General features: G+C 40.9%; 1 non-coding gene across 1 annotated transcript; it reads left to right on the top strand.

Annotated features, from left to right (window-relative positions):
* Positions 1–6,845: 6,845 nt before the first annotated feature.
* On the top strand, positions 6,846–6,918 carry Trnad-guc. The gene has a single exon. It is a non-coding gene; the product is annotated as a tRNA-Asp (tRNA).
* Positions 6,919–14,416: the final 7,498 nt, after the last annotated feature.

Here is a 14,416-nt window from a genome sequence, read left to right as displayed (position 1 = left end):
TGCATTTCTAGTAAATGCCTTCACTGTGAATTGTCAACCTGCCTTCTGCTCTGTACCGCTCCGGAGCGCAGACTGACCAGCAACCCCTTTTTCCCTCTCCCACCTATGTCAGGACAGGACAGTCCGATTTCTCCGTAATTTATCTACGTATGAAATACTGATTTTTTTTTTCTTCAAAACCTTTCTCCTCATGTAACGTGTCCTTAAGACGTTGTATTCAACTGCTGAGCAATACTGACTGGTGGTTGGCCCTCTATTGCGCTTGTGAACAGTATCGTGGAACTTTAATCTCAGTGAGAGGCTGAATTTGAAATAATGAAAATGAATTTAATGAAATCCCAAAAAAACAAATTGTGTAATCAGTGTACACCAACTGGAAGTTAATACTGAACTACGTTATGAAAGTTACGTAACGTGAAGTGCAATGTCTAACTTAAAATCCCCAGAAAATAAAATATTGCTCAACTTGGAAGAAATAACTGTTTAAGACTACCTTCACTGTTCGCTGTAAATTAATCAGCTTACTTAACATAACACCTGAAAATACTCGGAAGCAAATTAAATCAGCAAATGTACAAAAAGCCAAAGAAAAATTTACTCTCCGCTTTTTTTTTTTTTCCAGAAACAGTCTGCGGCGTAAGGTGCAGTGCACACACGACAAAATATTAGAAACTTTACTAAGGATGATGGAGGAGGCTTTTAGGTTAAAGAGAAGTACTCTTGAAAAATTAAATCTGATAGTTGTCAAAAGATGACTGTACAATATAAGGAGACTCTAACAATTACGAAATTCACTCATTACAAACATTACAGACATTTAAACCAATTGTTTTATTTGTGACATAATGAAAATAAAGAGATCAAATAAACTGATCCCGACTATTATTAGTTATCTAAGGGAGAAAGAATTCCTTCAGTTAATAGTTCCGGCAGACAAACATTTCAGTCTTGCACTCCATTGGCTATCTTGAAATATTCCTCTAAAAATATCATCGGTCCATATAGTCAAGAAAATATCTTTAGCAACAAGTTTTCATCTTCATAATAAAGTGTTTCAGATAGTTACTCCCAGATTCATAATATTATATCTTCTTCTCTGAATCTCAACTGCTGTCTACTATGCCTCTAATAAGACTGCCCTGCCGTTGCAAAAGTGACATGACCAAGACTACGTTAAACACAGAATCAAGGACCTTATCCACTATACGTGCAGCGGGCTTATGCATCTCCGTCTCAATGTAATGAAGGTGAAATATGTACAATGGCCAGAGACTTATTAAAACCTTGCAATGGATGTGACTTCTTCTAATAACTGCTTTGGTGTTATGCAGTAATAGATCTCTTCCCCATTTACGCTCAATACGTTACAACTCTTTATGATGAGGGTCAAATGCCTATTCCCACATCAAACATCGATACTCCGTAGGTCTTCCTGCATTTTGCTACAATTTGCGTTGCGACATATCTCTAGACAAGAGCATCCATATGTAAAAAGTCGACTACTTGCACTAGTCATACTGTAAGTATTTTATCCATCAAAACATGCCATTACCAATGTGCTACTGTACCATTAGTTGCTTCAAAAGCAAGTGTAGGCCTTTGTTCTTCCTACGTTACTAGACAGAATAGAGACTTCGCTTTACGAATTCATCGGTGCGTTCAGTTCCTTGTGTTTAAATTTGCATATAAATCTAACATGTAAGACGAAATACAAAAACTGAGGCTATTACTGGATTCCTGAAACACGTAATTCCCGTTTGAATGAGAGAGGCGTTATTGTCGTCTTTTTTAAGCTCACTACACGACTTCCCGCAGGAAATCCTCTTTCAACATGCGGTCTCCAGCGCGGGCACGCATGCCTTTTGTCAGAAACGCGTCAGTACGTCCGTTCCAGACGAGGAGAGGCGGCTATTGTCTCTCGCCAACGCACTCCACTGTAGTGGGGCAGGCGGCCATTGTGAGGGCAGCGCGTGGACTGCCCAAGCCCTGCACTCTGCCGCCTTTATCGGCAGCCAGGCGCTCTTCCTCGCTGCTCTTTTCAGCACCTCGCCCCTCCACAGTGCCGCTCTTAATCTCCTCCTGCAACTAGACCGATATTCACGATATCGTTCGTTAAAATTGGCGCTAAAGACGTAAGAAACAATTCATCGTTACATCGCCATGCATATTTCTGAGCGTCGTCTCCATCCTGTGCGGTTAGCAGCTGCTCTTAGAGCCTGCTGAAGAGGTAGACCAGAGATCTTCTTGATTTGATTAGAAATATAAACTCATAAAAGCCTTACAGCAAAATTGTACTGCCCGTCATACCACGGAAAAAAAATCTTCCGTACATCAGATTCGTAATTTGTATTCATAATGCAAGTAAGGTGTCTTTTAAATTTCCTCGATGTACCGGAAGGAGTTCCATTAAGAGAACTAGTTCGTAAACACAAGGGGAAATCTTGAAATCTTCAAAAATCTGTCAGTTTCCTGAATAGTATAGCTCAAAAATAAGAGTTTTAAGCCCACGTAATTCTTACCATCTTTTAACACATCGCTTGGTAACTATTTGATGTTTGAATCACAGCATTGATCTAACACTTCTTCCCGATCTTTATTTTCTGTTCCAAGTGAAATAAAGCATGTTATTTATTTATGTACAGCATAGAAATACGTATCTCAAAATAAAAACAAAGTAGAAGCTTGATATTTTTCGGGAATTTCCTTAAACGGTTATGTTTAAAGTAGAGTTTTAAAAAGATGTTACCATCATAAATTATGCAACAAAACTTTTTTAACAACGATTGTCAAAAATTTAGGTAATTAAGTCATACTTTTTCTTTAGATAAGTCTTTAATTTTCAAATTTAATTCATAAGAATAGTATACTTTTAGTTAAGTATGCCTCAGGGCAGTGCTCAAAATTTCAGCCCTCGATCTGTAATAGTTGTTAACCAATGTGCAGCAGAACTTACAAAAGTGAACTTCCGGAAAATTCAAGTTAAAGTTCAAAACTGTCTCTTCTAGCAACCCTGCATAACACTAATGCGTCCTAGCTGCATATTCATCTTGTATCTGGTATTGTTCTCATTCCCTTTTCTTTTTCAGACTTTTTCTTCTTATTCTTGCTTCTTTCATGCATTCCAACACTGTTTTCTCTGCTTCGATGTGTCTCTTCCTGTCAAAGGAAATAAAAGTTATTTGCACTCCCATTAATTTCATAACCTTTAATCTTGACGCTGCACCATCACTGAAGTATACAGAGCATTTAGCACAACTATTTTCAAAGTATTAAGTCCTACTAGAATAGCTTTTGGTATCCGTTCCCATACACAGTTGTTAAAACTCTCATTTGCGTCTTGAATCCTTCCATGTAATTACTTCTCTAATAATCCTGTACACTGAGACATAGAGACTAAAAAGTCATAAAAGCAACAAATTATGTCTTCAACAGAGGTTCCTGCGTCACATGGGGGTGTCGTCATGTGTGCAAACATTTTAAAGTTCTGTAATTTTGACTTTCTTCAGTAGAATATTTTCGAAGCAAACTTTTTTATTCAGAGAATTCAGAGAATTTTTTAAGACAAAAACTAAAAAATCGATTTTTTGACATTTATTCACTTACTAGTCCCCTTAACAGCTACCAAACGTCGCAGTGATATGCAGTTAGGAATCAATAATTTCGCTTTGAATTTGTTATTAGAAAAGATTCTCTTCATAGCGGTTAAATGGTTTAGAAATGGAAGATAAACTTCCGAAACCTTCCAAGACATAGTAAACAACAATGTCCCCAGATGTACATAAAACTTTAGCACATGATGTGTAACCCACAGTCTAGCTGGCCGAGAGAGAGTGCAGATCCTATACCGGTAGCTGTAGAATGAATGATATTACGCTGCTGCAATTTCCCTGCGAGCGTCGAACAGTTGCTTGTTATTTTAAGACATACTGTGTCAGGAAACATTAGAAACACGGAACGTTTAAAAGGACTTCAGCACTGTCCTTGGAAGGGCACATTTTGACATCTTGCGGGGAACGTATGAGTGTTACGTTTATTCTAGGTGTACTTTGTATCCAATAAAATTGAACAAAATAATGCAGTGAGTGGTACCATGACAGTGGCGGAAACTTTAGAGGTTGGGAAGAAGTTTGGATCCGTAGTTATATTCTCCCAGCACTCTTATATGAAAACCTCCGAGCTATGTTGAGTAAAGGTAAGACATTGGACTCTCATTTGGGAAGAAAAGTGCTTCAAATTCCCATCCGAACATCTGGAATTAGATCTTCCATTATGGGCCTAAATCGTCCGAGGTTGGTTCTGTCGAAAAGGAAATGGCTGATTTACTTCCCCGTCCTTCCCCTTTCCGTATCCAGTGAGCTCGTAGTCGAATGGACTTCAAACCCTAATCTTCTTTCCCACTATCATTACTAGTAAGGCTGCCCACATTCGTGTTGCTGCCGTAGATACAGTAGAGGTTTTGATGTATTGTTACGTTTGGTATAAAAATACTTTCTGTCACTAACATTTCACAGTTACGATACCACCATTACATACTAGAAGAAATTCACTCGAATAAGATTGTAAAGTTTTACAAGTATACACTGTTAAGCCGAAACACTATGAGCATCTGCTAAATAGTGTGTTGAGCCACCTTTGGAAAGCAATACAGCAGCGATCCTGAGTGGCATCTGTTCTATAATTCTTTGGTAGGTTTCCGGAGGTACGTGGCGCCAGATGTCTACGTACAGGTCACGCAATTCCTGGAAACTACGGGACAGTGGTTTGTGGCGAGAAGTTGTCACATGATAGCGCACCATAAGTGAACCATCGGGTAAATATGAGGTGAGCGTGAGCTCATTATCATGGGGCTCAAACAACAGTAGCATGAGTCTGGCCTTGTTCAGAGCAGGAAGATGGTATCACCATCGGGGAAAGGGAAAACATCAACCATGAAGGGATGCAGGGGGTTCGCAACAATGTCGATGTAGACCACAATTGTCATGGTGCCTCCGATTACTCGGGAGGACGACGGTTCAATCCCGCTTCTGGCCATCCTGATTTAGGTTTTCCGTGATTTCCCTAAATCGCTACAGGTAAATGGCGGGATGGTCCCTTTGAAAGGGCACGGCCGACTTCCTTCCCCATCCTTCCCTAATCCGATGAGACCGATGACCTCGCTGTCTGGTCTCCTCCCCTAAACAACCCTACCCAGCCCAAACCAACCCAACCCAACCCAAACCAACCCAACCCAACCCTCCGATTACTGCTACAGGTCCAATGAAAGCCCAAATTAACGTCCCCATAGTGTAATACTGACCCCTTCAGTCTGCGCATGTGCATGTTTGGAGCAGTCGTTTGCCTGAATGGTGGAATATCCTGACATGACCATTGAGTGATTTGACAAGGAATGTGTTTCATCCGACCACACGACATTTTTCCACTCATCCACGATCCAAACTCGATTTTAATTGACAACGTTGCTGGGAACTCTTAGGGGTCGACTGCTGCGGAATCCCATGTGGGCACGGGAGATGTGCTCCAAAACTCTTGTACCTGCATCAGGACTGTTCTCCGTCTTCAGAGCTGCCAGAGCTCTTTGAAAGGTCGTCGCCTATCCTGATTTACAGAACGTGGGAACCGGACACCAAATCGTCATAAAAAAGTTACAATTTACTATGCAAGTGACTGAAATTGAGACTCGAAATTCAAAGAATTAACCAAAGAAAGGAGCATTTTTAATTAGACAACATTCTATCTGACATTACTGCGTTCGCCTCCTTGTACAACTAACATGAGTATGACGAATTTCCTCTCACAACATTATGTAAATCTTTAATTCTTTTATAACCCTCCAAAGTTAATGATCGTTGGGCGACAAGGATCATATATTCCGAAAAGCGCTGTTTGTACCAGAATAATTCCTGAATTCATTCAGTTCAGCAGAGAAGTAACACAACAGATTAATAAAATTGTTATTAAATGTTTTCCCTGAGTAGTGGGAAGAAAACAATATCTACACAGTAAACTTGGAAATAGCTTCTGTGATCCTTTCCCTACACAGATGTAATGCACAGAATCCTATCACAAATCTATCAGAATAAATTATTTAAAGTGGTGATCACGAAAAGTGCGAACTGGTAATCAAATGTCGCGATCTCCGTGGCTCCAGCAAGATGGGGCAAGGCGTTAATTTGAAATCAAAAGGTTGATCACAGTACGCTGGTGCTGCGTTTATTTACCAGTAGTAACTGCAGTTGTAGGCCGTGTTGTTGTCGACTGCCTGCAGTGCTCGGTGGTTTGCTACGTAATGACCCACGAGGCCGCAACTGCGCAGATGCACCATCGCAATAAACCACGTGTCATTGACCAGGCAACAGGACAAGTGGAACTACTATCACCGTACTCTCTAGTACTACTATCACCGTACTCTCTAGTATTCTCTAGACACGGTAGGGCAGCCAGAACACGACTCTCTTTTTCTCATTTAGAGTGTAGCGTCAGTTTCTCCTAATCTGCACCAGCGGCTGCCCAATAATCCCCTTGCAACAAAATTTCCGCCAATCCCCCGTCTTCCCTCCAAACACTGTGTGCGCGGGAATCATCGCACAACGCCACACAATTTGTCAATGGCTGGCATCTGGGAAGCGTTTTAAGTTGAAACGTTGTCGAGGTTTCTCCGTCGCTAACGGAACCATCGGAATGTTTCTGCAGAATCCCGCGCCAAGAGCAGGGTGTGAGGGGCTTTTAAGGAGCGCATCTCGCCATTTCGGCCGTAGCAGCGCCAGTCCATCTTTTGTGTTCAAAAATGTTCAAATGTGTGTGAAATCTTATAGGACTTAACTGCTAAGGTCATCAGTCCCTAGTCCGCCCCGGTAGCTGAGTGGTTAGCGTGACAGACTGTCAATCTTAAGGGCCCGGGTTCGATTCCCGGCTGGGCCGGAGATTTTCTTCGCTCAGGGACTGGGTGTTGTGTTGTCCAAATCATCATCATTTCATCCCCATCGACGCGCAGGTCGCCGAAGTGGCGTCAAATCGAAAGACCTGCACCAGGCGAACGGTCTACCCGACGGGAGGCCCTAGCCACACGACATTTCCATTTATATCAGTCCCTAAGCTTACACACTACTTAACCTAAATTATCCTAAGGACAAACGCACACACCCATGCCGAGGGAGGACTCGAACCTCCGCCGGGACCAGCCGCACAGTCCATGACTGTAGCGCCTAAGACCGCTCGGCTAATCCCGCGCCGTCTTTTGTGTTAATACGACGCCTTGGTCGCAAAGAAACGGAGTCTACGTCAGTTTTCCATGCGGTAGAGAAATCACAGCTTTGAGTGTTACGGTGCAGGATGACGGCGCCACCTTCCCCCCCCCCCCCCCCCTCCCCCCGTCCTATACAACGCCTGCGGGTTGCCGGGGGCGGCGTGCCCGCTGTCTTCCTCTCGGGGCCCCCGCGGAGGCTGCTATAAACCGCCCCGGCTCCGCCTTTTCCTCGCCTCATCGCGCAGGGCGCGTTGTGCTTGCTATCAGACACCGAAGCTAACTCAATTGAATCGTCTGCTACAAAGTTTACTATTTGCGTGAAATGCGATATTTAATCTCCACTTGCCCCGCTTGGTTTCTCCCGGGTGAAGGTAACTAGAAATACTCAGAATGATTCTGCAAAACCACGTGCAAATTGCGTAACTGTGTATTAAAAGTGTAAGGTGGGCGAGTGATATGGGCCTTTTACTCATTGTGAACGGAACACCTCGGTTGCCTCATTGCCACTGGCAAATCTACGACTTGCATGCTCTGTGAGGCGGCGTGAAATGTCGACAGCTTGTTGAACACTCGTGGTTTCATTCCTCTTCAGCCACTTATTTTCAAGTAAGATTTTTTTGCTTTGTGCAACCTTCCCAGTCTGGATGTGTTACAAGAAAAAGTGAATTGTGTACAATCTGGACTCAATAGAAAAAGAGGTAAAGGTGCCATTAGGCCCCGAAATTAGAAAAACAAATTACTTAAAAATCTCATTCATTTTATGTCAGGAAATATTGTAATATATTGGTGGTTAACTAATAACTTTATAACTTACAATTTGGTAGTTAATGCTGCTGCATAAACGCTCGTAATACAATATGTAACTGTACTGCGTGTTTGTAGAATCGTAAGACAAACTTAACAAATCTCATTTTCTTTTAAAAGTTCTTATTCTTTCATAAAATCTTACTAGTATGCTCTGGAAACTTATTCTGTTACCCAGATATTACCTGAAGCAAATTATCTGCTTCTGTTCCCTGTTTTTTGTGGTCTTTCATAAGCTTGGCGACTATTATCCGGAACACTACGAAACTTCAGTTCGTAGCTATTAACGGAGCAGTGACAAAAGCTTTTTTCATACCATTGTGGAGAATTCGTCTTAAACAACTCGATACTCATGTCAAATCCCATTTATTTGATTGGATACAATCCTTTACCTCATTAATTTCAGTGATTTGCTTGATTCCTTACTAAACTGTTTTAATATTTCCGTCTGCTAGTTCTGACTCATAAATCAATGGAATTACTATACTGGTTTCTTTAAAAAAACAAATTAGGTTCATAGCCTGCTAAGGAGATGGACTGATGAGATGTGTACCCACAACAACTTCGAATTTTTATAAAGAATCGTGAGAGAGTTGTTGGTCGACAAACTGATATTTGTAATTGTATTATCATAGATATAAGAAAACTTCCTTCGTTTGCAGCTGAAATTAATAGTCGAGTACCAGACATGTTTCGCCTATTCATGTTAGGCATCTTCAGTGGGCTATGACACATACAAACGTATTTAATTACATGTATTTTGATATGAGATTTGTAGGGATTCTTCGGCAGTTTGTTTAAATCTAGCTATTTCTCTTTGCAATAATACGGTTGTTTACTTTACTTGCAATCATTTTTGAGCCGTGTTCATGCAGCCATTTGTTTTCCTATGTTTACTAAATCCACGTAGCGTAGTTTCTTCCGGTAAATATTTCTTTGCACATAACCTACGCTGTAGTAAACTAAGCTGCGCGTGCTTGCACTGCTTTTGGTCACATGCTTTAGAGCTGACTCAGGCATTGGGGGAATTGTGGGCACTGTGTGTGTGTGTGTGTGTGTGTGTGTGTGTGTGTGTTTACATGCGTGCGTGCGTGCGTGCGAGTGCCGTTACTATTATCGTTATTATTTTATTGTTTCTTTGTTTTTCAATTTTTCGCTTTCCTTTCGTTCTTTATTTATATACTGCTCTTTTTCTACATTTTTATGTCCCACTGTGAATTGGCCTGAATATTGGTCTTCTCTTGTTGTTCTTTTTGTAATCGGAAATATTTTCGTTTATATTTATGGCCTTCTGTATGAAATATTTTACCTGTGGAGTGAGCATTCCCTTTCTTTTGTTATTATTCCATCAGATTACCATGCTTGTTCTTACCCCAGTGTGATTTTTTTTATTATATGTTCAGCACAAGTGACATGGGATATGGCATTCCTTGATTCTGGATATCAGCTTCTATGAAGGTTGTTAGGGAAAGGACTTTATTGTGCAAGTTCAAAATGGTTCAAATGGCTCTGAGCACTATGAGACTTAACAGCTGAGGTCATCAGTCCCCTAGAACTTAGAACTACTTAAACCTAACTAACCTAAGGACATCATATACATTCATGCCCGAGGCAGGATTCGAACCTGCGACCGTAGCAGTCGCGCGGTTCCAGGCTGAAGCGCCTAGAGCCGCACGGTCACTCCGGCCGGCCTATTGTGGAAGTTCTGTTTGGCCTGAGTTCTGCGTGTGCATCCACCATATTTTCAAAGATCTTAGGACATATTTTATTGTGCACCGTTCTTCCATAATAAGGCATACTAAGTAAGGCTATGAGTAGATTGTCATTTGGATTTAGCTGTTTTCAGTCAGACAATGACTTTTGCTCGTTTTTTTAAAAATGATATGTTACCTGTTTGCATAATGTTTGTGAACCACTTAGCCAACCACTTTTTCATACACTGATGTGAAAAAAGTCATGGGATATCTTCCTATATCATGTAGGACCTCTTTTTCCTGGTGTAGTGCAGCAACGTATGTGGAGTCAACAAGTAGTTGGAAGTTCCCTGCAGAACGCCAACCATAGTTGCGGAAGTGTTGCCGCTGCAGGATTTTGTGCACGAACTGACGTCTAGGTGGGATTCATATCGGTCGATGTGGGTGGCCAAATCATTTCCTCGAATTGTCCAGAACGTTCTTCAAACAAATCGCGAATACTTGTGGCCCAGTGACATGTTTGGGAACATGAAATCCGTGAATAGATGCAAATAGTCTCCAAGTATCAGAAAAATAATCATTTCCAATTAATGATCGACTCAGCTGGACCAGAGGACCCAAGCCATTCCATGTAAACATAGCCCGCACCAGCTTGCACAGTGCTTTTTTGACGACTTGTGTCCATGGCTTCGTGAAGTCTACGTCACATCCGAACTCTACCATCAGCTCTTACCAACTGAAACTAGGACTCATATGATCAGGTCACGGTTTTCCAGCCATCTAGCATCCAACCGATATGGTCACGAGCCCAGGAGAGGCACTGTAGGTATTTCGCCCTGTTAACAAAGGCACATCGGTCGTCTGCTGCTATACCCCACTAGTGCCAAATTTCGCCTCACTGTCCTAAAGGATACGTTCGTTGTACGTCCCACACTGATTTCTGCGGTTGTTTCACACGGTGTACCATCAGTTAGCATTGACAACTCTATGCGAACGTAGCTGCCCTCGGTCACGAAATGAAGTTCGTCGGCCACTGCATTGTCCGTGATGAGAGGTGATGTCTGAAATATTGAATTCCCTAACGATTTCCGAAATGGAATATCCCATGAGTCTAGCTCCACCTTCCATTCCGCGTTCCAAGTTTGTTAATTCCCATCGTGCGGTCATAATCACGTCAGAAACCGTTTCACATGAATCAGCTGAGTACAAACAACAGCTCCCCAGTGTACTGCCCTTTTATACTTTCTGTACGCTGTACTACCGCCGCCTGTACATGTGCATATCCCCATCCCATGACTTTGGTCACCTCAGTGCATATTGGCCTCAATCCAAAATTAATTTCGTGTGAAAGCTGCCGAAGGCCAGGTCTTTCCCTGGTTTCATTTCCTTTGTGGCAATAGATACTTTTTTATTGTCGAATGGTAGAGAATGCTCAGTTTTAGCTTTTTGAAATCTGTTCTGAGTGCCTTTAATTTCTACCGAGTCGCAGGAGTACGACTGTTGCTCACGTCCGCGGGATTAATCTGCGTGTGCATCTGGGTGTTGCTAACCGTGCATAAAAGCACTGGCAACCAGAGTGTTTTGCATCTATGCTGACAAATTTTACGTTACACATCAGAACAAGACATCATATATAAGTTACATAAAGACGAAATATTGCTCCTGACCATGACTGGTATCTGAAAAAATGCCCTGACTGCTTCCTAAAAATTCCCGTCAACCTCTGCAGAGGCTTCCTTCACACATTCTATTATCCGGAGATGAATTTCCCGTGTCTTACTTTTCCTTCAACCCAATGAAACTGCCAATACTCACATATTGGTATTTTAAAGACAAAGTTCGATACTAATTGTTATTATATTTTGTACAGTAGATATTGATGAGCTACTTTAGTTACCCAGAGGACAAGCAAAGTATCAGTCAACAAGCATCAAAAGTCAATAACATCTGAAGCATCGCGAGGAGACAGTAGGAGACATATTTTTAGGCCAATAAATTGCGTCCTGTCATTGAAATGTTCCAAAATGACGAAGATGTCCATTAACTTTGAAGAATTAAACAGAATTTATTTTAGTATTGTACAAGGGCTGACAATAGCCAACCATGTACTCATAATTTGACATAAAGTGATGTTTTTAAACACCTTTACGAGATTACACGTACACAGACATCGTTAACTGTATTCGTACTCTACCCTATATACGTTAATCAGGTTATGTACCTACAGCCTTACCCAATTTCCAGGGACATTTATAAATATGCAACAGTAGTTTATCGCATAGGTATGCGTACCACACAAAACTGAGTTTTGACGTAATATAACAGAATCGACGGTCCACGTGACATTATTATGTTTATGTAAATAAATGTTCCTGACGAAATTTTCCACATTCAGAGTATGTGCAGTATAACTAACACCCCTCATTAGGAGTTATATTCACATCTACTCATTTAAAATAAGTAAAATTGAGTCAAAATAATATAAAAAAGGGTAAAGAAATTTCCGATAGTTACTACAACGGATTACCTGGTAAATGATGTTTTGAATATATTTTACACATTCACAAACTGATACCCGTGATCGTATATTGAAATGAAAACTAAGACATAATCTAAAATCTGTTTTGCTATATCCCCTCACACGTTTTTCTTCATTATTGACCAGTCTGTGTGGGGTATGTGTAAATTTAATGCCTATGACATCATGATATCTTTGCCAATCTCGCACTGCGTCCTTGAAGCTTCCAGCATGTGCACAGAAGTAAAAGAGCAAACGTACAAACAATTACAAGTTCATTTTATTTTCGATTTTCATTATTTTGTGTAACATTTCTTTCGATTATTTTAATTTCACTCGCTTAACTATAGGTGTAATGTAGCCTTGTTTACTGTGGTGCTTCATTTGGCATGTGAATAACAATCAGGTTTTCGCTTCGTAATCACATTACGTACAGCGTCTGAAAACAATATACAGAATCTGAAATTACACGTTCTGCTGGTAAAACAAGAGAAATAATCCGAACGTTGATTATACAGACCCAATAAAAATTCAGCGAAAATTCTACAAAGCACAGTGAGTCCATTTGTCATCCTGTTCAGCGTTTACGCGGAAGAGCTGTTTGATTCAATCGACCTGCTCACAGCCTCATTCTGTTCCCTACAGAAATATCTAAAACACATTTAATTGTGTTATGAATATGTCATTCCTAGAGCTGAAGTTTTAACATAGCTTGTATTGACTGTAACTCAGTAAAATGAAAGTACGGAGAGCTGATCACGAGAAGAAATTTACAATCTCTTTCATTCGATTCAGGCGCCCTGATTCGATTTTCTGTGATTTTAATAAACTATTTCAGGTGGTTCCAATTAATTACTAAGGAAAGCACCCTGCCGCCTTCCCTTCCTCAAGCTTGAAATTTGTAGACTGGATTATCTTTCCTGCAGCGCGTTTATTAGCATAATTGTTGATGCTGTTACCGTTGCTTTGCTATATTATTTTCGTTCTAGTATTTCCTTATTCACCCTATGGGTGTTCTGTTCTTTCCATACGTTCTGTTCATATTACGCTGTGTTCTTTTAATTTTTATCATTGACGCAAGATTGCGATTGAATAAGAATTAATAAATACGAATGAAGATGTGGTGCGCTGCATATAAAACGTGACTCCTTAAAAATATTTTTGGACAATCGTGCTCTAATTGACATACCGGGAGGCGAAACCACTTTATCCTCAATTGCTCGATCTCTTCGGCATATTGTCCACTAGTAAAAGTTGAGACAACCTCAAGCATTTTGCTTGTGAACTTTGGATGCTCTTATATTCACTCTTCATTCCGAAAGTAGTACTGTACTACAGAGGACTTACGCGATATTTAACAGTTAACACTTGGTTTCCTTTAATCGTTTTCCGTGGATGAGGTTCAAAATGGTTCAAATGGCTCTGAGCACTATGGGACTTAACATCTATGGTCATCAGTCCCCTAGAACTTAGAACTACTTAAACCTAACTAACCTAAGGACATCACACAACACCCAGTCATCACGAGGCAGATAAAATCCCTGACCCTGCCAGGAAACGAACCCGGGAACGCGGGCGCGGGAAGCGAGAACCCTACCGCACGACCACGAGCTGCGGACCGTGGATGAGGGTTCTTGGAAACTTCAGACCCCTGCATTTCAAGTAACTAGGTTACAAATTTCTTATGAATTTTCTGGTGTGCTGTACAGGATTCCTCAAAGGAAATGTAAAAAAAAAAAAAAATGTGTCGCAGGCCATCATTCTCATTGGCATCATGTTAGCTATCCTAAACTATGCACTCATTTTACTACGTCAGAGTACTTGTAACGAATGAAAGAAAATCAACTGAACTTACGTACGTATCTGCAGTGCGTTTAGGAACTTTAATGCAGCACAGGTCAGGCGTGACGGTTATCGCTGAAACAGCGGGGTTTCGGTTACATTGCTATTTTCCACATCGGTTTAACTAGACTGTTAACAGCGTTCAAAATATTTGATTTCTGAAATAACCGATTTCTGTTTTGTTTTTCATTATTTCCTGTTATAAACGTAGAAATCGGGTAAAGATTGAAACATTTTACTCTCTCTGTCTCAAGATAGTACATACAGGGTGTTTCAAAAATGACCGGTATATTTGAAACGGCAATAAAAACTAAA

Source organism: Schistocerca americana, chromosome 4, assembly GCF_021461395.2.
Source record: "Schistocerca americana isolate TAMUIC-IGC-003095 chromosome 4, iqSchAmer2.1, whole genome shotgun sequence".
Taxonomy (NCBI): Eukaryota; Metazoa; Arthropoda; class Insecta; order Orthoptera; family Acrididae; genus Schistocerca; species Schistocerca americana.
Note: the sequence above shows the minus strand (reverse complement) of the source record. Positions and strands in the feature narration are given on the sequence as shown.